The 23,374-nt window shown below is 35.3% G+C and overlaps 1 long non-coding RNA gene across 1 annotated transcript in view; it reads right to left on the bottom strand.

Moving 5' to 3' along the window:
* Window positions 1-23,374, bottom strand: part of LOC128559976 (uncharacterized) — a 168,923-nt gene that overhangs the window by 22,707 nt on the left and 122,842 nt on the right. The window lies entirely within an intron of this gene.

Genomic DNA, 23,374 nt, shown 5'->3' on the forward strand with positions numbered 1-23,374 from the left:
GCCCGATTTATATACCACAAAGACAATTGCTCCTAAATGAATTACCTTGTGCATCCACTATTGATAACTTACTGTATGGTAACGAACACTTAACAACGACTCAAAATATATCGGTCTTTACTAAAGTACAACAATACTTCGTTGCGTGCGGGTGACCATTGGCGCGGACTGGCCGCATGCAGCACATTCTTAGTACCAAGCAGCATTTCTCAACTATTTTCACAATATTCATACTTTACTAACTAAAAAACTATAAAAAGAGTTTAAACTAACAAATAAATAGACAAACCCCATACTCTTTTACACTCTATCCTTACAACATGTTTTACTGTCGAGGAAATGAATTAATATAAGTTTCCGCTGAAAACTTGTTTTCAGATCCTTTACATCATTTTGATTGTAAATGTTACTGTATATATTTATGTACATGATATATCTAATAAATACTGTTTAAACTAAGATCACTATATGTAAACAATTGATCACGTCTGATATCTGGGCACTTCAGCGATTACGTTGCGTAGCAACAACAGCGAGGTAAAAGTAGACGCCATTTTGTAAAGAGAAAGCATTGTGTGTATCACGGTTGTTCATTGTTTTTATTAATTTAAAGTGATTAAATGGAAAAACAAGAGGGTCATGATGACCCTGGATCGCTCACCAGAGTAATATGAGCTACATGTTTCAAATGTCAAACTGATGATTTTTAGAAATTTTTTGGAAAATTTTCCGATGTACAATCAAGTAACCCCTGGGGCGGGGCCAATTTTACCCCGGGGGTCATGATTTGAACAAAGTTTGTAGAAGTCTATTAGGCAATGTTACATATCGAATATCTAAGATCTAGGCCTTCTGGTTTATTTTAAGCAAATTTATGAAGATTTCCCTATGTACAATCAAGTAACCCCTGGGGCTGGGTCAATTTGACCCCGGGGGGTCAAGATTTGAACAAATTTTGTAGAGGTCCACTAGGCAATGCTACATTTCAAATATCTAAGCTCTAGGCCTTCTGGTTTATTTTTAGAAAATTTTGAAGATTTTTCTATGTACAATTAAGTAACCCCATGGGGCGGGGCCAATTTGACCCTGGGGGTCATGATTTGAAGAAATTTTGTAGAAGTCTATTAGGCAATGCTACATGTCAATATCTAAGATCTAGGCCTTCTGGTTTATTTTTAGAAATTTTTTGAAGATTTTCCTATGTAAAATCAAGTGACCCCTGGGGCGGGGTCAATTTTGACCCTGGGGGTCATGATTTGAACAAATGTTGTAGAGGTCCACTAGGCAATGCTACATGTGAAATATCTAAGCTCTAGGCCTTCTGGTTTATTTTAAGAAAATTTTTGAAGATTTTCATATGTAAATCCAGTGACACCTAGGGCGGGGTCAATTTTGACCCCGGGGTCATGATTTGAATAATTTTAGTAGAGGTCCACTAGGCAATGCTACATGTCAAATATCTAAGCTCTAGGCTTCTGCTTTTTGAGAAGAAGATTTTTTAAGATTTTCCTATGTAAAATCAAGTGATCCCTGGGGCGGGGTCAATTTTGACCCCGGGGGTCATGATTTGAACAAATTTTGTAGAGGTCCACTAGGCAATGCTACACGTGAAATATCTAAGCTCTAGGCCTTCTGGTTTATTTTTAGGAATTTTTTGAAGATTTTCATATGTAAAATCAAGTGACCCCTGGGGCGGGGTCAATTTTGACCCCGGGGTCGTGCTTTGAACAACTTTAGTAGAGGTCCACTAGGCAATGCTACATGTCAAATATCTAAGGTCTAGGGCTTCTGGTTTTTGAAAAGAAGATTTTTAAAGATTTTTCTATGTAAAATCAAGTGACCCCTGGGGCGGGGTCAATTTTGACCCCGGGGTCATGATTTGAACAAACTTGGTAGAGATCCTTTAGGCAATGCTTCACACCAAATATCTAAGCTCTAGGGCTTCTGGTTTTTGAGAAGAAGATTTTTAAAGTTTTTCCTTTCGGTTGCCATGGCAACCAGAGTTCTGCATGGAATTCAATTCTTTGAACAATTTTTAAAGAGGACCATCCATGGAACATCCCTGTGAAGTTTCATCAAAATTGGCCTGGTGGTTTAGGAGGAGATGTTGTTTAAAGGAAAGTGTGGACGGACGACGGACGGACTACCACCAGGTTATGACCAATGAAGGTAAATACTCTAAACACAGAAGAGTTATGGGAAAATTTCTCAAATACCCTAAACAACCTTACAGAAAAATGGATTCCTTCCTTCCAGTCAACTTTAAGAGATCACCTTCCATGGGTCAATCAGGACATTAAGAAACTAATCAGAAGGAGGAACAGAGCTTTTAAAAAGGTTAAGAAAACTAGCTCATCTTCTGATCGAAAGAAATTTCTAGACTTAAAGCATCTAGTGCGGAAAAAGGTCAAAGAGGCTTATAGCCAGTATCTTGAGCACATCCTAAACCTGAATAACACTGATGCCTCACTCCCAAATAAACCAAATACTAAGAAACTGTACTCGCTCATTAAACACTCGAGACAGGAATCTTCCTCTATCCCTCCCCTTAAGTATGAAAATAAACTCCATCTGGATGATCAAGCTAAGGCAACAGTACTGAACAAACAGTTTCGGTCTGTTTTTAGCCCCAAATCACCACTAAACCTCGCCTCACTCAGTAAAATGAAACTAACCCCAGATGGAAATTCAGTCCCTACTATGCCAGATATTAGGATAGGTACAAATGGTATTGAGAAACTTCTCAGCAACCTGAACACCCATAAGGCCAGTGGTCCTGACAAAATCAAGCCTATAATACTTAAAACACTCTCTGTAGAACTATCTCCCATCCTTGAGGTCATATTCCAGAAATCCCTGGAGGAAGGTTCACTTCCATCCCAGTGGAAATCTGCATATGTTGCCCCCATTTTTAAAAAAGGTGATAGGTCAAATCCAGTAAATTATAGGCCAATTTCATTAACATGTGTCCTATGCAAAGTTCTTGAACACATTGTTTCATCATCAATTGTTAAGCACTTCACCAACCATGGTATTCTGTATGACCTACAGCATGGTTTTAGGGAAAAAAATGTCATGCGTTACTCAGTTAGTTATGTTAGTAAATGATCTGGTCACCTCACTCTGCAATAAGAAACAAGTAGATCTTATACTTCTAGATTTTAGTAAGGCTTTCGACAAGGTAAGCCATGAGAAAGTCCTACTAAAAATGCATGAATATGGAGTCAGAGGTAACACACTAAGATGGGTCAAAGGCTTTTTAGATAATAGGATCCAATCAGTAGTACTAAATGGCACTACCTCTGATGCCATCCCAGTATCATCAGGTGTCCCGCAGGGGCCTGTACTTGGTCCCCTGCTCTTCCTAGCTTACATAAATGACCTCCCACAAAACATTAGTTCCAAAGTCCGTCTGTTTGCAGATGACACGGCAATATATCTAACATTGTCATCTGCAGACCAATCTGTCACTCTCCAAAATGACCTAAAACTTCTAGAAAAGTGGGAGTTGGAGTGAGATATGGAGTTCAACCCATCCAAGTGTCAAGTGATCTACGCCACTAGAAGGAAACATCATATCCCTACCCAGTATTACCTACATGGAGTCCAACTTGACTCGGTCAGCTCAGCTAAATACCTAGGCGTGGATATCTCAAATGACCTATCATGGGACAAGCACATAAATAGGTCAACCAAAAAAGCTAACCAAACCCTAGGGTTCTTAAGAAGAAACATTAAGGTCAAATCCCAACCCATTAAGACCATTGCTTACCAGACTCTAGTCCGACCCCAGCTTGAATATGCCTCCGAGGTATGGTCGCCCCACACCCAAACCCAGATAGACCAAATTGAAAGCGTCCAAAGGAGAGCCGCCCGTTGGATCAAGACTGACTACGGCCGTACTTCCAGTGTAACAGATATGCTACACTCCCTAAACCTTCGTCGACTGGATTTAAGGCGTATAGATTCTAGGTTATCACTCTTCTATAAGATTCATCATGATCTGGTTGCTATCCCAATCGTAGATTACCTTACCCCAATGACCCGATGTGTCCGCTATGGCCATTCCCTAAGTTATAGGTTAATTACTGCAACCACTGACTATTACAAGTTCTCTTATTTTCCGAGAACTGTGTACCATTGGAACCAACTACCCCCCAGTGTCGCCCACCTCCCTACCCTAGAGCAGTTCAGTGCCACAGTTTGCAGCCTTGAACATGTCTCGCCCTAGTTATCCTGCTAACTCAAGTTTTAACCTTTTTATTTCACCAAAGTTATTTTCTTAGTTTCTTCCACTCTAAATTTTTTATCACTATATTCTTTCTCTTTTAAAATGGAGCCGTGCATGCGGCAGACAAAATCCTGACGGCTCTGAATGGATACAAACTGCAAAGTGTGTTTACATTTACAGTCAGCACTTTGTGGCTGGTCCGTAGTTTGTATTATAGGCCCTAAATTCATTTAATCCATGCCGTAATAATCGCGAGAAATCCGATCCCCTTTCAGTCTCAGGGCGTGAAAATAAATTGTACGTGCAAGTGGATCTGTCTCCATTACAGTACAGTCGTTTTGTAGATGGCCTCCAACAATAACACCTCAATTAATATTTTTTCGTAAACCTTTTTGTCTTATTTTTTAATAGATATTGTTTGTTTATTATATACATATTTTTTTTACTTTTACTTTCATTTTTGGCAAAATTATTTCTAAACACTCCCTGTCAACTCTGGCCTAATCTGGACTGGTGAAATGTGTTACAAGATAATAATTGTAACCGGTTGACATTAACTTTTATTTTATCAACACCTTCAATGTAGGCCTAGGATTTAATTAGCAGGTGTCATAATAACACCTACAATCAACCTGGAAAATGTGTGATGAATAATGGAGAAAGTATTATTTCAATAAATTCTCCAGCAACATTTTATATGATAAAACAACACAATTATGTAAATGAATTTTCTTTATTATAAATTCATTTTTTTTATCAATGTGATAATGTGCTTCCGAGGGATCTACTTTTCAGATTATATTAGACAATCGCAGCAATACGTAGCATGCTAGCCTATATTATAAAATAAATGCATGTAAACCACATTTTTGTATCAGTGCTATATCATCCAATTTATACATGCAGATCCAGTTATAACAAGAGCCATGTTAGACCTGGCCAATCCCCCCGCCGGGCATATTATAATTGAAGGCTAAAGTTCCTGTCAAGTTAATGTCTGAAAGTATTCATTTTGGGAGAAGCTTTGAAAAACCGTTTAGTTGTGGTCCACATCAGGGGTTTTAAAGATGTGGAAGAAAGAATTATTCAGTGGTGAGGTGGTTTACTGCTAAATTTTATTAATTTTCATGAACAGTATAGCTGTATGATGTTTTTCTATATGGCTACTGTAAAAAGAAGGAATGGAAAGCTAACAGGGAACAAGAGTGCCAGAATGTCACAATATATGCCCGTCACAGCAAATTTCTTTACTCTAGCAGCTGTATTTGCAAATGGAATTTTAATTTTGTGGTTGTTTAGTAATCAACAAAGTAAAACAATGTAATTTTTTTCGATCCAACCGCAGTACCGTCGGGAAAATCTGCTGGCCTTTAAAGATTTTATTTTCAAAAATATGGTAGCAAAACAAAGGCAAAGCACAATCAAAATATTCATTCCGCATAGAAAATATACAAATAACCTCCTTTATAAAGGAACTAAAAATATTTACGCATCCGGAATGAACTCTTATACCGCAAATTGAAGACTGCAGGGCCGCAGGATAGGAACTCTTACCGAATAATAATTATTGGTTAATATATGTTATGGATTAATAAGTCACGTACGTATGTTAGAAGGTCGCATGTAGGAGTAAGTGTTGCGTAGGAGTTAGAAAGTCCTTCGTTTGGCATAAATTAGTAGATAGAAGAATAAGTAAAAAGTAAAAGGTATTAAACATCCTTGACATTTAAAGTTACCTGCATCTTTTGTCACCAATAGTGCTTTTGTAATTTGATGCTGGATCGAGGACTTATTACATTAGATGTATATTTTCATTGTAAGAAACACCAACATGACCTAAATCACTACCACTAAGGCCTACTCAAAGAGCCATAGAAAATAATATTTATTTGTAAATTCTTCGACCTTTTTTCATAAAAATGCCACAGTGTTTTTGCTAATGCGTTTTTATCAACTACTCCCAAAGTAATATATATTCATGTTAAAAGGTCTTAAGAAAATAGGAGAAAAAAGCGAGGTATAGACTTTGTGTGCCCATCCACAGTAAACTCATTTTGTTAACGAATCACGCTTGGGAAGCGTGATGTGTTTGTAATAGCATAATATAAGGTCTTGAGAATAGGGGAAAAAAGCGAGGTATGGACTTTGTGGGCCCATCCACAGTAAATTCATTTTGTTATCATATCACGCCAGGGAAGCGTGACGTGTTTGTTTGTAATAACATAACGTAGTGATCGATACAGCAAGTGATCGACACCTGAAGCCACATGCGTGGCGAGTTTTTGTCCAACCCCTGTTAAGTATCTTTCGAAAACCATTTTATATATACAACCTAAAATGATTTGACGGCTAGACTGTTTTGTAATATTCATACTACAAGTTAATGTAAAACATCAAAATATTAATAAACAGGTTCCTTGGCAGTTTAAAAATGTAGACTATTGCAACCAGAATTTTATCAGAACCAAATGAAAACACATAGTCTACATAAACTTACTGAATCTAATTTAAAACACATGATCATTTAGTTTATAACTAAAATGATTTTGAATATGGTTTGAGATAAGAGCGGACATAAACCGGGTTCAAACTGCACTGTTGTTTATGTATTATAGTTTTGATAATTTAGGTGACACATGTTTTTGTTTTACGCTGTCAATGAGAACATTAATGTCTGTCCCGTCCCATCGGTTAACATCAACTTGGATGCACGGTGACAAAACTGGTGCAGCTATCGGTAAAGTAAATAGCGTTAGTTAAACTACAAAAAAGTCACCCTCGAGAATTTCAAGGATTTTTCTCTAAGTACTCGAATTGCTAAATGAATGCCACATATATTTTTCCAACGGCAGCTCACTGTTGTAAAAAATCGGCCGCCATTTGCGTTTACTCTCTAAAAAGGAGGAGAACATGAATGTTCACGTGAATTACTTGAGGAGCAACTCAAAATGGATTTAAAAATGAATAATCGTCGTTTTGTACTGAAATACCTTGAAAGATCAACAGATTGAACAGTTCGTATATTCCAAAACAAATTTCAAATGCAAGGAAGACAAATTTACTCACATGCAACTTGCAAATTCCAAGTTAACTGTATGCTGTTAGCCTGTGTCCCAAGGTCCGATTTAGATTTCTACAAATTATAAATTCCCCATTTATTTGTCCACCATCCAATGAGTAATATTCAAGATACAGTGAGAAATGTTCAAGGTACTGGAAGAACTACTCAATGACTGAAAATTGTCCACGGAGTAGCCTTCACGACTCTGTGAGAACTACTCACTGAACTATACTGAAGTAGTTATGGAGTTGTGAGTACCATTTGCTTACCATTTATTAACTCGTACTTGTCAAGACACATCCACATTTTCATATCTTAAAGACCAAGAACAAAATATATGTGTCCTATAGTGCTTCTGTGATGGAAATCATACAAAATATGCAGGAGAGAAATGAGGAGGCATTACATAAACAACTGTTTACAAAGTAAAACAATGTAATTTTTTTCGATCCGACCGCAGTACAGTCGGGAAAATCTGCTGGCCTTTAAAGATTTTATTTTCAAAAATATGGTAGCAAAACAAAGGCAAAGCACAATCAAAATATTCATTCCGCATAGAAAATATACAAATAACCTCCTTTATAAAGGAACTAAAAATATTTACGCATCCGGAATGAACTCTTATACCGCAAATTGAAGACTGCAGGGCCGCAGGATAGGAACTCTTACCGAATAATAATTATTGGTTAATATATGTTATGGATTAATAAGTCACGTACGTATGTTAGAAGGTCGCATGTAGGAGTAAGTGTTGCGTAGGAGTTAGAAAGTCCTTCGTTTGGCATAAATTAGTAGATAGAAGAATAAGTAAAAAGTAAAAGGTATTAAACATCCTTGACATTTAAAGTTACCTGCATCTTTTGTCATCAATAGTGATTTTGTAATTTGATGCTGGATCGAGGACTTCTTACATTAGATGTATATTTTCATTGTAAGAAACACCAACATGACCTAAATCACTACCACTAAAGCCTACTCAAAGAGCCATAGAAAATAATATTTATTTGTAAATTCTTCGACCTTTTTCATAAAAATGCCACAGTGTTTTTGCTAATGCGTTTTTATCAACTACTCCCAAAGTAATATATATTCATGTTAAAAGGTCTTAAGAAAATAGGAGAAAAAAGCGAGGTATAGACTTTGTGTGCCCATCCACAGTAAACTCATTTTGTTAACGAATCACGCTTGGGAAGCGTGATGTGTTTGTAATAGCATAATGTAAGGTCTTGAGAATAGGGGAAAAAAGCGAGGTATGGACTTTGTCACGCCAGGGAAGCGTGACGTGTTTGTTTGTAAAACATAACGTAGTGATCAATACAGCAAGTGATCGACACCTGATCGACACCTGAAGCCACATGCGTGGCGAGGTTTTGTCCAACCTCTGTTAAGTATCTTTCGAAAACCATTTTATATATACAACCTAAAATGATTTGACGGCTAGACTGTTTTGTAATATTCATACTACAAGTTGATGTAAAACATCAAAATATTAATAAACAGGTTCCTTGCAGTTTAAAAATGTAGACTATTGCAACCAGAATTTTATCAGAACCAAATGAAAACACATAATCTACATAAACTTACTGAATCTAATTTAAAACACATGATCATTTAGTTTATAACTAAAATGATTTTGAATATGGTTTGAGATAAGAGCGGACATAAACCGGGTTAAAACTGCACTGTTGTTTATAGATATATACACGTAAAGTCAAATAATTTATTACAACAAATGAAATTATGGTTTTGATAGTTTAGGTGACACATGTTTTTGTTTTACACTGTCAATGAGGACATTAGTTCATGTATTTCTTTCTCAGTATGGCACAAAACTGAAACAAAGCTATGAAACGAGTGAAGTTTGAAACCAGGGTTAGGCGAAACTTCTCCAGAACTGACAGAAGACGTTATGCCTGAAGTCATTCGTCCTTTATCTTTGATTCATAAATGTGGTTGTCAATCATCCAAGGTTTACTTTACCAAATGCAACCTTCTCACTCAAGTTTTTCTACCAAAATGTCAAAAATAAACCCGCACAAAAAACTAGCCTTTACAAGTACTTTTTTGGTCATTGAGTGAAATATTGGTGAACTGATCCATCTATAACCTATCTGGACAAGCTGACTACCGCTATAGCTAGGTCATAACTGTGTTAATCCTTTTGAGACAGTGTAATACCAGTACTCAAATGTACGGGACAGCATAAGCGCAAGATGCGTTTTATCTGTTAACTCGAAATTTCGAGTTGGTATCGCTATTTAGTAAAATGCTCCTGGCGTTAACGCTCTTCCGTGGTATCCACCGAATTGTGCTCGGCCCTTGAAACGTTTTCAACTGTGTACAGTGTGTTGTGCAAAGCATATCAAAAGACGAGTAGGCTTTTCCCCTCCCACTTATGTCAAAATCAGCACTTTGAGGTGGTCTGGGATGGAATTATCTAAGGCAATTGTTAACTCACTCGAATCTTTGGACGTGTTAATCATGCTGAGGCTCAGCCACAGGACCTCTTTTGCGTGTCACATTTTCCCGTTGGATACTCGCTCGAAGTTTTGTATAGTAAATCATATGCCTTGTTATTTTACGGAAAACATAACGTTACGCTGCAATTGCTAAAACTAAACCAAAACTTGTGCGTTTTGAAACGAGATAACATCATTTCTGTTTGTTAACGTTAATTTTCCGCGCTTTGTTTAAATAAGCGTTAAGAAAGAGAGTGTTTCGTTTGGCGTTTTTATTCTAAAATTTGTAAAATACGGCATGCAAGAAAAATAATCTACCACAGGTTGTAGATGCAGGTGGGAATATCCGGCTCTTGAATCAGACATTCCAACCTAAATCTACAACCAGTGATATATTATTATAATAAAGTATTTACATTTACTATATTTTTTGTATGAAAAGGGAAAAAACCCGTTTATTTTCGTATAAACAACATTGGTGTAAACCCTTTCCCCCCGTTTGCACAGGCAATCTGACGTCATTCACAAAAACATGAACAAAGTTACGTCGTTTGAATTTTTTTTCTTTCAATTAGCTAACATATTCGCCATTCATTAAACAATGACAATGGCATTAGGTGATCAAGTCAAATTGAAATTTGATGAATGAAATATTTGTCAATAATTCAGATCTTACATTTCTCTGTTCATTGCCTGAGACGGTTTCGATCCGCGGCCACATTAAGTGAAAAGTAGACCATGGCTTGGGCAATTTTGTCTCGGGTAATGCGTGTGGTTACATCTCTTTAAAAGAAAAAAAACACCCAAAAGGAGGCAACCAGTGCTGCAATTCTAAAAACAAACATACATTTCTAAAAATAGTGTAAAACTGTTTATCTAGACATTATTTTATTTCTACCCTTTATTGTGTCTCCACCAATTTTATTCTTACGATTTGCAACACTAATTTGGTGGCGACACTGATATAGATCCGATGTTTCATATTGATGTTGCTTATCGCCGGAGTACCAGTCTAAATACCAATAACAGTATGTGGAAATATATATTAACATGGGAGATAACCTCTAAACTTATCACCAAAATAAGACCAAAAGTTTTTATAAAATATGATATAATAGCTCGAACCCATAACCTCAAGACTGGTAGCTATACGCTTTGTCCATACATCTATATGAGAATGCATTGCATGTGTTTATCATTAGCTTCGGACATGAATTATTCGTAACTTGATCTATTATTTGCTCCATATTTAACAAATGATCAAAAATGGTCGAGGATAATCATAAAAGTACGGAGAGCATTAGTGCCAGGTGTATGTTATTTACCAACTCGAAATTCCGAGTTACTAACCCGAAATTTCGAATTACGAATCTCGAAATTACGACTCAATAAGTTACTTATCTCGAAATTTCGAGTTACTAACTACAATTGTTAACGTTGATGCATAGGTCCTTGCCAAAATTAGGTACCTGGTGCATCCATCGGGTAGCCCTACAGGGTCATATAAATAAGATGACCGAGCTAAAACAAATTAGTATACACTAAACCATGTTCAAGTCTGGAAGGTTTGACCTAGTTTGAACCCATATGGCAATGAAATATAGACATACCCTACATCAACGTGTAGTTATGAGTTTGGCCAAAACAGATCTAGATTTTGAGGAGAGGTCATAGAAGGTGACCGGGAAGTATTCAAACTTAGAATATTTCACTATTTTGACCATATCTGGAAGGTTTTCGACCTAGTTCGAGTTCCTACCACATGAACATGCTATACATGTACATGAAGGTATATATCCTTGATACAGTTTGAAATACTGAGTAGCTCTAGAGGCTATGGTAGGTCATACATTGATGTATGGTAGTATATGTTTAAGTCCCTACATGTTGGGTACAATATATGGATGTGTAGATAGATGATTCCACTTCTAAGAGTCAAAACCCATTCATTACATTTTTGGCCTTTGGTAGACGGACATACATTCAAATTTTGCGGATAAAAGGGCAAAATACGAAGTCGAAATGTCATTTCAGTAACTCGAAATTTCGAGTTAATATCTCGTAATTTTGAGTAAGTTCGAGTTAAGTATCTCGAAATTTCGAGTTAGTAACTAAAACCCACCTGGCACTTCTGCTCTTCCGTATAAAAGATACTATAGAAACAGCAAAAATACAGGGGCGGTACTAGGTAACAGGATGAATGGTTGGAAGACGAGTAAAATATCGGTCTGGTGTCAATAAATGTTTTTCCCACTTTTTGTAACGGTTTGAATAAAGTGTTTGATTAGCACCTAAAATGATTTATTTTGATTACCTGTGTAATTTGCTTTATTTCCAATGCATATTACCTAATTATCATGTCAAAGGTTGCAATATTCAATTATATTTGTACTGAAATGATCGTTTGTGAAATTTCCAAAAACCTTTTATGTTCACTTTAGTTCATTTGTTGACAATTCGAGCCTTAGTATTGCCATGAAACGATACTCCAGCCTAAACAATACCATCTTGAGCAAAAGAATCAAACCTCCTTTCCTCATGATTATTATCACCTTTTCTAATATAGCACAATCGCCTGTGCCTATATGTCCCAGACCTCATTAGAAATATCAAAAACTTCCCTTAATCCGATTGCATATTTGTTATACGGTCTCCTTAAAACAAAAGCACCTTCGACCCACAACTGACTTTCTTATACTTTCCTTTTTCTGGCTGAATAAATTTAATGTAATTTTGTGTAATGGTGCACTAAGCATGTGTATTTCTGTTAACAAGTCTGCACTGTGGAATGGCTGTGATATGTTGATTTGTATGTACAAAAGTTTGCATTAGTTATGTACTTGTAGACCGTCATTGAAAATAAGATTTGCATGTCTGTGTATAACACCTTGTGTTTCTTACCCTCTTCAAAAAAAAAGTAACTCCTCTGGTTAGGAAAATATGACATGGTAATTTTAAAAGAATTTCGGTACAAAAAAAACATAATGTTACTTTTTATGATTGTTCGAGACCATACACACCGGGTACTTACACGTACCATATGTGGGCATAGGTACCTGTTCTATTTTTTTCTCTGTAATAGTTCATGCAATGTCTCCAAACTTAAAGAGTTGACCAAACCTAAGATATTGCACAGCTAAAGAATCGCACAGGGTGGCTTTACTGGTGTCTTTGGACTAGGCTAAGATCCTCTACTCATGCTTGTTACCACTTGTACTGCGTACATTGGAAAAATAATATTTTAGAAATACTACTAGAGTTTTGATATTTTATGACTTTAGGCGTCCGCTGGTCGAGTTCGAACCTGCATTGAGCTACAGGTACGGGTCTGATCTTTCCAACAAGATTCTTTCATGACAATCGGACATCCGGTAGGAAGATCAAGTATCTCATACCAGCGTTGATCATTATGTATTTATTAACAATTAAGCATATTTTCATTTCGCAATAAAGGTAAAGTTCCGGAGCTTATTCCAACAAATATGTCGGCGAAAGAAATGTAGGGGTTTCATATATGAATCGACAAAGTGTTGAACTATATCATTATAAGAGATTTCTGATAGACTCATCTTCAAAGACTTCTTATCGAATGGCGTATTACGTGGAGAGAATTACTATAAGCTCTAGCAGCTTTCAATTCAATCCACTTGTCTTGATATTTGTATTGTGTGGATGTTATATGTATGTATGTTATATGTAATATATATCTTGATAAATAAATATGTTTAAACCAATGGCGTATTATTTAACTTTGTAAGATAATATACTGCAACAAGAATAACAACAGTGAAAAAAGAAATATTTAATAGACCAGTAAGTTGATTACTAAGTATTCAAACTTGAAAATTCGAAATTACAAACTAAAATAAAGATTTTGTAAAAAGACTACGAAAGTCTTGCTCCTCAAAATAGCACAACCTTAAACAGCCTTTGTTTCAGGTCCCCGCCCGGCTTACAATGTAAACACTTTTTGTGCAGGATTCTCTGGTTAAAATGGTAGTATTTTTTATGCACCTCTATATATATTTGTGCTTATCGTAGAGTATGAAGTATGACGCATCTAACGTTGCAAATTCAATACATGTATTGTATTTCGCTATATTTTACCGCATTTTTCAATATTTTTACTCATTATTTCCATATATTTGTCCTTAAGATAGAACTGTATACTTCGATCAATATCCGAGCGGCACGTGACAAAATGGTTTCAAGAACTGAATTAACTTAATTAATGCATCATCGCCATTGGAGTCATTATTGCCTTTCAGTGAGTCGAACCATCAAAATCGGTACCTGCACTTAGTTTAAAGCTATTCATCTTACACCGACCGTGGTGGAAGTTCACACAGTTTATGTCAGCTAAGCTCGATGACTACTTCATGACGGCCTATCACTACTCGCGCGTTAACTAGTGACAGCGGGAAAACTAAGTTTGATGAGCAGAGACTCGAACTCACGACCCCTTGTTTTTGAAGTCCGGCATGACAACAGATCACTGTGTCCGCTTTTATAAAATGTTCTTTGCATTTATGTTTCCAAACATTTTTAAAGTCGCAACCGGTAACCCATATGGGCCATTCCTAACAGAAGAATGTTAGTTACTTTAGTTGGAGGATAGTGCAAGATAAGAAGCCGCTCTAATTGGAAAATATTCCTGTTTCTTTGACGTGCTTTATATAAAGTATGCACGGAAATCCGAAAGATAGTAATTTTAGTTGAAGGAACGGGAGCTCGAAATCGATCTCTAGTTTCGTAGTTTGGCTCAAACTCAGGATCCCTAGTTTCTTAGTCAAGCGTCTTACCACTGTATCTACTCTCGACATGTTATAGATACGCATGCCATGTATATAGCCTCGGCGAGGGAGCACAAGCTAGTCTATGATCAAAAATATTGAACTTTTTTTAAATCGAATAAATATCTTTAAACGATAAACCTACACTAAATCAGGGCCGTAGCGACCAAGTTTTACCGAGGCAAATGAGAATGCGCATTGTTTTGTGGTTATTAGGGCATTTGAATAGCAAAATAATTCACCTCGGCGCATATTGCCGATAGGGGTAAGTTTGACACCCTCTCCTGCAGGTGGTTTGGTGGTCCTCCCAAGAGAAAAAAAGAATGACTTTAGAAAGCGCGTTCTGGTGCCTTGTTTGTGAATAAGACATTCTTCTTGAGAAAAAGAAAAATTAACTTTTCACTCCACGACCTATATACACTAATTTATGGTTCGTTTTTTAATGTGACTCTCTTGGGGAGGTGGTTTCGGATGCAAAACAGGGCGTATCTTTTAAGAGGTGTATGTATAATACTCTTCTTAATGGAGCTCCTGGTTTATCACATAGGGATAGCATCAAAACATTTTCCATACGACTAAATTATATCTTATATTGCACACTTAGCGGAAACAACACTAGGTGAGACTGCATGATATTATTGGAATGTCCATTAATAACAATAATATCAAAATGACATGATGACACTGTAGAATAACGAAAAATGTTGAGACCTTTCAATTTTTTTAGAAATTTTAGGAATAGCTTCACACATGTTAACTTCTTCATCGTCTCATTCAAGTTTCTCTAGAAATCACCTGAAGAACATTCAATATGACCTTTAACTTATAATCCACTGTGTATGATTGATGATAAGTTTAATTTCCAAATCCAAGTTTACAGTCTATAACGTTTTGTCTGTATATCACCGGTGATCTGCGAATCAAAGACTTTACTAGTTTTTATTTCAATATTTTTGGAGTTGTTCCCTCGTACCGATGATTGAAGGTATGTTACTCAGGCGGCCATGCAAGGACATTTTATGTGAAAGTGTTCATTAGTTTTGACTTTTAAGCTATTGAGTCATGTATATCTGAAACTGAAACTATCTCTGAAACTTATTTATTTGACTAAACACCTATTAATCCTAGCTGATCAATGCAGGTCGTAAAGGGCTTGTTTAGAACTGTCAAATTTTCCTACGATTTAAAACAAGTTTTGCAAACATATTTTGAATATGTTGCATTCTGCTTATTTCACTGACTGCTATACAGTATAACATTACAATAGTCCAAAACGTGAAATACCCAGTGACAAAACAAGTATTGTAGAATTTACAAATACTCTTCATCCTTTTAAAGTAGTTCAGCATAGCTGCACGAAATGTATCATGCCATGCTGACCTTGGCTTGGGCAATTTTGTTTCGAGTAATCTTTTTTAAAGAAAAATCACCCAAGAGGAGGCAACCAGTTACCTTACATTCAGTTGCAATTCTTAAAAAGCATACATTTCTACACGTTATTGCAATGTCTTCACCAATTTTATTCTTACGATTTGCATCACTAATGTGGTGGCAACACTGATTTAGATCAAATGTTTCATATTAATGTTGCTTATCGCCAGAGTACCAATTTAAAACGTGTCGATGGATGCGAGCCTGCCCACACCAAAAAGTAGTACTTAAGGTTCATGTAAAGTGTTTGAGACTGCCCCTCGGGTGAATTTTTGTTTCATGTTTTGAGACCTTTGGTTTTCATACATTGTATACCAAACTGTTCATAAAGAGTAGAAGTGTCATTCAAGAAAGGTTGTTTTGTTCGGTAGAATAATATTTCTCTTATATCACATGTACTTTGCTTGTCCACATTCTGTTTTGTTAAAAAATATCAAACTTCTTTTTCAAAAATAGTTTGACATTAGGTCTATACTTATTGTGTGCCTAACATATTTCTCCAGGTACTCCCAGTGTTAAAATTGCTACAATACATCTACATTTCAAAAAGTTGCAAAAATTGCAAAACGAAAGTGAAAGTAGAGCTGTCAAAACGACAAAATACTTCTATATTTCAGAAAATATGTAAGTTAACCGTATTTCAATACTGGGAGTACCTAGATAAATATGTTAGAGACACAAACAAAACATATTTAAAGAAAAAGTACTTTTGAAAAAGATGTTCGATATTTTCTACAAAATAGAACTGTGACTGCGATCGAAGTGCATGTAATTTTTGACAAAATACTTCTTCTCAAAGAAGCTTACCTGTATATAATGCATTCCCTACTTCCTCTGAACAATTCAGTGTATTTATAATAAATAGTAACGGTCTTTGAAGAATAAATTTCCAAAATCAAAATTCACCTGAGGGGTGGTCTTCAAACACTTTACATGAACCTTAACAGTATAAGCGCGAAGGCGGAAATATAATTATATTAACATGGGAGATAACCACTAAACTCATTACCAAATATGACCAAAAGTAAGATATAAATAGAAACGAAACTAGCATATTACAGTATAACCACTTGAAATACAGATTTATCGTGTGTTTTAAATGTTAGAAATTTATAGATACACTGATTCAACTGGCATTGTATTAACTGATGAAAAAGACAAGATAAAATGTGGTTAAATATCAATTTATTAAAATACAGTTGCTCCTCAATTAAATTTTTTAAGTTCTTGTTATAAGCAAGTATGTAAATTACAGAACATTTTATTTGTTATATTGGCTCTGATATGGTATATATAAAGAACAATTCTAACGTTACCGAGTAGAGGCGGGACAAAAACACAAATGCTACACATGTTATATTATACATAGTCATAACATCTCGATATAACCGTTATATCAAATAAAAAGCAAATGCCAATGGCTCCTGTAATCCAGTCACAGAGGCTTGATTACAGTGTTCCGCCAAGTTTTTGCCAAAACTGTTTTGTTCTGTAGATAGGCTTGTTGACTAACACTTGTATTGTCTGTAAATATTTATTTACGTTTTAGGTGTTTCTTCAAAATTCCATGAACTCGTTCTAACGACAAGTTTGTCATTCGGGCCAATTGCCTTATGGTGAATCGGGCATCCTTTTTTAGCAAATTGCGGATTTTTTCGATGTTACATTTCGACGTAGTTGTTGCAGGACGACCTGTGCGAGCAGCATCTTTGAGTTGCTGCTGTCCAGTTCTAAATTTAGCTACCCGCCTACAAATAGTCCTGTGAGACATTTGACCCTTCCCATAAATGTTGCACACCTCAGGCCTCATGCCGAGTAGCTTCACGCGGCCCTTTGATGTTTTAGAATTATAACAATTTGTTTGATAAAAACCATGTCATGTTTCATGAAACTTGGTAGGGGGTATTGCGCGACTTACAATTGAATGCACTGACTTTATTAAACTTTAAAACGATCTCGTTAAGTAATTATTTGAAAACAATTTTATTGTATTTCCATATTTTATTTTGAGAGCGTTTCCATCATGCCTAGCTGCAAATAGGTCCTTAAATTTTGCAAACGAAATGTAAGAAAGTGAAATAAACGGCACATGAAGAGGTGCCGGACATGTATATCTTTTGAAAAAAAAAAAGATATGCACTATTTCCACTGCAAGATTCCTGAAGACGAGTGCAGACTTTCGTTTAAGAGGCATATGACTTTTTCGCTATTAAAAACTCTTAAACGATTTTTTTTACCAATAATGTACGATGGACTGTCCAAACATTAAGTCGTATTTATAAAGAGGAAACAGATGAAACTAAAAGATGGGATGGGAAATAGTCTACATCAAATATTTCATGTAAGTTGTTCAAAGATATCTTACAATAGTACGATTGCTATAAGATTTCTGAAGTGATGTATTCTGAAGAAACTAAAGCATTCTTTTGGACAGGCCAGAAATTATTATGAGGACAATTTGTCAGATATATGCGTGGCTTTTGCCCATCAATGAATGCATTCGGTAGTGATAAAATTAGAACCTGGGATTCTAACAGAAAACATAGGAAATTATGGGAAAGCAATGAAAGATATGCCGTTCACAATTATGTTTGATGGGAAAAAGTAACACCTTATGCTATGATTTCTTTAGGAATCCCTAGTTTGGATTTATCAATACCAAATGCAATTGACTTTGGTCTGAAATCGTTTGATACTCTGTCTGACGGAATAGGAAGATTGATGTCAGATGACGATGGATTGCAGTAACTTACTATCGCTTTTCCTCCTCGAACAAGCCCCTGATGGACATAGCCACGCATGCACCTGACAAATTGTCTTCCCAATAATCTCTGGCCTGTCCAAAAGAATTCTTTAGTTTCTTCAGGATACCTCATTTCAGAAACCGTTTTGCAATCGTACTACTGTAAGGTATCTTTGAACAACATAAATGAAATACTTGATGTATGATATTTCCCATTCCCGTATCAAACGTGTCAAAAGTGAAGTCGCCTCATTAATTTCACCTACAGTCTGTTAATATTCTTCACTTTTATCATCGCCGATATATGTATGATTGCTTGCTGAAGGTACACTATCAGTTGTTACAGTTTCTTCTTCTTCGACATTTTTTTAATGATTTTCGCTCCCAAAATTTAACTTTTTTTGTTGTTACCACTGATTGATCAATACCACTTAAGTTTTAGGCAGTTTTTTTTTTTGGAAAAAATTCTCGTTTTGGAGTTTTTAATGGCGAAAAAGTCATTAGTCTCAATCTGCACTTTATGAAACTTAGAGAGGAAATAGTTCATCTCATTTTTTATTCTTCAATATTCTTCACTTTTATCATCGCCGGTATATGTATGATTGCTTGCTGATGGTACACTATCAGTTGTTACAGTTTCTTCTTCTTCGACATTTTTTTAATGATTTTCGCTCCCAAAATTTAACTTTTTTTGTTGTTACCACTGATTGATCAATACCACTTAAGTGTTAGGCAGTTTTTTTGGAAAACATTCTCGTTTTGGAGTTTTTAATGCCGAAAAAGTCATTAGTCTCAACCTGCACTTTATGAAACTTAGAGAGGAAATAGTTCATCTCATTTTCAACTATTTTAAGAGACACCGTTTGTTTGGTGCTCCGCCCATTTATCTTTAAAAACTACGCGTTCACAGAACATATGAGAAGCTCCATTTACGCTCAGCTGCATTTATGTTTGTCTTCTTAATTGTTTTGTCAAATCCTGAATTGCCTAGTTATTGTTGTTCATCATTCTACATTGAGAACATGTGTATATATTTTCTTAGGTTCTGTTTCCATATAATGGCATTTTACACGCGCTCCCAGCAGTGTTTTTGCCTTTGACCATTTCATGGCGGTGTTTCTATGTATTTCTTTATTTGTTCGTTTTCTTCTTGTTTTCTACATGTTTTAAAAAGTGTATACTTTTTGTGTATAAATGTAAGGTAATATAAGTTATATTTTGAGTCAACAGGACTTCAGCAATTTAACATAGTTAAATTCACTGGCTTCAAATCACTTGCCCCTCATTGATGTGGATTCGAGCCTTACTCGAGGCGTTGATGGAAGGAAGGCATCCAGCTGGCTTACAGACGGCCGGTGGTTCTACCCAGCTACCCGCTCGTGATGAAATAATGCACGGAGGGACACCTGTTTTCCTCCACCATCAAAGCTAGAAAGTTGCCATATGACGTATAATTGTGTCGGTGCGACTTAAACAAAAACAATATCAACAACAGACAAACAAAACAAAACAAAAAAAATAACCTATGTCTTTATTCTACAAATAGTCTTATATTCTGTTGGGTGTTCATGGAACGTAGCCGTCCGGTAACCGTTTGTTAGCTATCCTCTGTACTATAAAGCACCGTAAAACGTCAGACTATATTAAGCAAATTGATTTGCAGACTATTGAAAAGGGGCATGCACAGGAGTTAAAAAGAAATTAACGTAAATTCTTAATAAGTTTTTATCAGGTTAGGTTTATTTTGTAACTACATAATTACCTCACAAGTCTCGGGAAGTAAAATGATCCATACATGCCCAGTTATAACAGCGATGGATAGAGGGAGCATCTCCCGTCCATTGTATTTCTCCTTACTATTTTACTTAAATGAATATTACATAAGGAAGCAACTTCAATTGATTACCAGAAAATGATCATTCCTATTAAGAGCTTGGCCTAATCTTAACTTATCTGTATTTTAAGATTTTACAAACGAACTTTTAAATATACAAAAGTATACATTTTTTGTACATACATCAAAATGTTGATCGAAAAGTCATTAGATTTATTGACAATCTACCTGAATCATATATGCATATAATTTTAACGAATTCAAAATGTTTTAATTGTTTATTAATAAAAAATATATTAGGAATTAAAAGATGGAAACTAAATTATTCAATATGCACCACTATATTGCTTGATAAAAAAGCGAGAGAAAATGCGTTTCATTTGAATCTTTTTTCCGCGAAAGTTTGAAAGGTCGTTGTAAATGCATGTATGCAAGTTTTTGTCATATTGATTGTGGTAAACATAGCATATAAAGATACGCGTTACACTTAGATATTAGTAGACTTATAAAGTCTGATGAGATCAAGATCTCTTTAATATATGACTTTGATTCTTCATATATTGCATTTTTATTGAGGTATGTCAACTTTAAAATAGCTGTCGCGACATCATTTTCAGTCATTTATTCTAACTGGAGCTTACTTTGCCTTGTTTTGTCATTTTCTACTCTGATCTATATACAAATAATACATTTAAACTGTAAAATATGTTCTCCACAGGTTTGTTTCTTAAACTGACCGACAAATAGATAAATTGATCGATTCAGATTATTTTGGGTTTTTGTTTTTAAAGAGCAATCAAAGTATATGGTAAAGCAATTAGAAATTTTCATGAACATTATCTAGTTGTTGCACTGTAGATGTGAATGCTACTGTTCCTGCTGTATTCAGTGTACTCCTGTTTTCTATCATAGGCAAGCATACACTATCCGTTCGCATTTTATTTAAAAATAACGGCGTAAGAGATTGAAGTGACGACCATTAAAGCTTAGCTACTTCTTTTGAAGAGAAGTAGTTCTTCCTCTATTTGATATTCCAGAAAATGCCGGAATAAGATAAGAACTGTCTCATTTAATGGTTTTCAACCTATAAAGAAACTAGAACATCGTATATCAAATTATATATTCTATATATGGATGAATCTCCATATTTTACTACAGATGAATTATAACAAATGTAAAATGTGTTCATCATTTGTTTTAAATGTCGGAAGTCGAAAAATGGACTAATTCAACAGGCAATGTATTGCCTAATGAAAATTATGATAAGAAATAAACCCAGTTAGTAACTGATTAATGTCTAACTTGTTCCTCCATTCAAGTTTTTGGTATAATTATGTACGCATTCAAATTTAAGAACATTTTATTTATCAAATCGGCTCAGATATCGTATATTATGAATGTTTTAACTGTACTTGGTAGTGGCGGGACAAATATTGTCTACAAGTGGTGTGTATATATAAATACCGGTTTATGAAATATAGTGCTGTCTACAAGTGCTATACATAGATATATTAGATCCCATATATAATATGGGGCCCAGGTGCTACGGGCATTGTGTAGCAAACCCCACGTGATCATACTGTAACCAAGTCACAGAGGCTTGATTTACAACGTTCCGCTTGGTTTTTGCTAAAACATTGAATTATATAAATTCAACAAAACGAGTAAAATTTCTATAGACAAAGTTAGTAAATGTAGCAGCACCGGATATTGTACTGCCATTTTAAATGAACGAATAAATAAGTTGCTCCTCATATACTCAGTTCCAAAAGAAAGTGTGCACTTTTTAAGTTTAAATATTTCAAAAAATTCCCCGACGTTTTTGTTTCATTTTTTCATACACTAACTCTCAGGTATAACTCAAAATCTAAAATGCATACCAATTTGTTTACGAACTGATTTAAATTTTGGTACCAAACATTATAAGTTTTCATGAAAATAACCGAGAAAAAATAACAGAAAACTAAGTGCACACTTTCTTTTGGAACTGAGTGTAGATAACGCATTAAATGAAAATCAAGCAGGTTTTAGATCTAAGTATTCAACATCTGATCATATTTTCACATTAAAATACATCATACACAAGCGTAGGACACAAAAGAACTTTGGAACCAGCATTGATGAGAAACTGTTTTAGGCCATCTTTAACATGTATGCCGATATCAAATCCTGCATTTCTGAAAATAATAATATTTCACCATTCTTTAAAAGCGAGGGGTAAATGATTTTTAGCGACTACTGCCAAACGCGGAATTACCAGTCAATATGAACAAAACTAAACTAATAATATTTGGAACAAACAAACTGGATAGATTTAAGTTTTCCTTTAATGGAGAATCTGTTGATGTTGTAAAAGAGTATAAATACCTGGGAGTCCTATTTTCATCGTATGGAAGCTTTCTTGATTCTAGAATACTCTAATAAAGCCATGCACATACTACATACAAATGTTTTTACCAATTCTTACATATTACTGCGAGGTAGGGGATTCGAAAACTTAGATATAATCGAAAAAGTACATACTAGTTTTCTTAAAAAATAACTTTACTCCACTATATATGCTCTATGGTGAACTTGGTAGATTCCCATTGGAAATCATTATCAAGAGTAGAATTAAATTCTTGAGTAAACTAATTTCCGGAAACCAAAATAAGATATATAAAACTGTTAAGCGCACCCTTCTTGACCAATTTCTATAGAAATGGGATATCCAACTAACAAACTCGTCAAAGGCATCAATTATAGACTTTTTAAAACTGAAGTTAAACTTGAACCTTACTTAACCATTTATTGCCTAGCCACATGCGTCTTTCGCTATTTCT

Source organism: Mercenaria mercenaria, chromosome 10, assembly GCF_021730395.1.
Source record: "Mercenaria mercenaria strain notata chromosome 10, MADL_Memer_1, whole genome shotgun sequence".
In the NCBI taxonomy this organism is placed as follows: domain Eukaryota; kingdom Metazoa; phylum Mollusca; class Bivalvia; order Venerida; family Veneridae; genus Mercenaria; species Mercenaria mercenaria.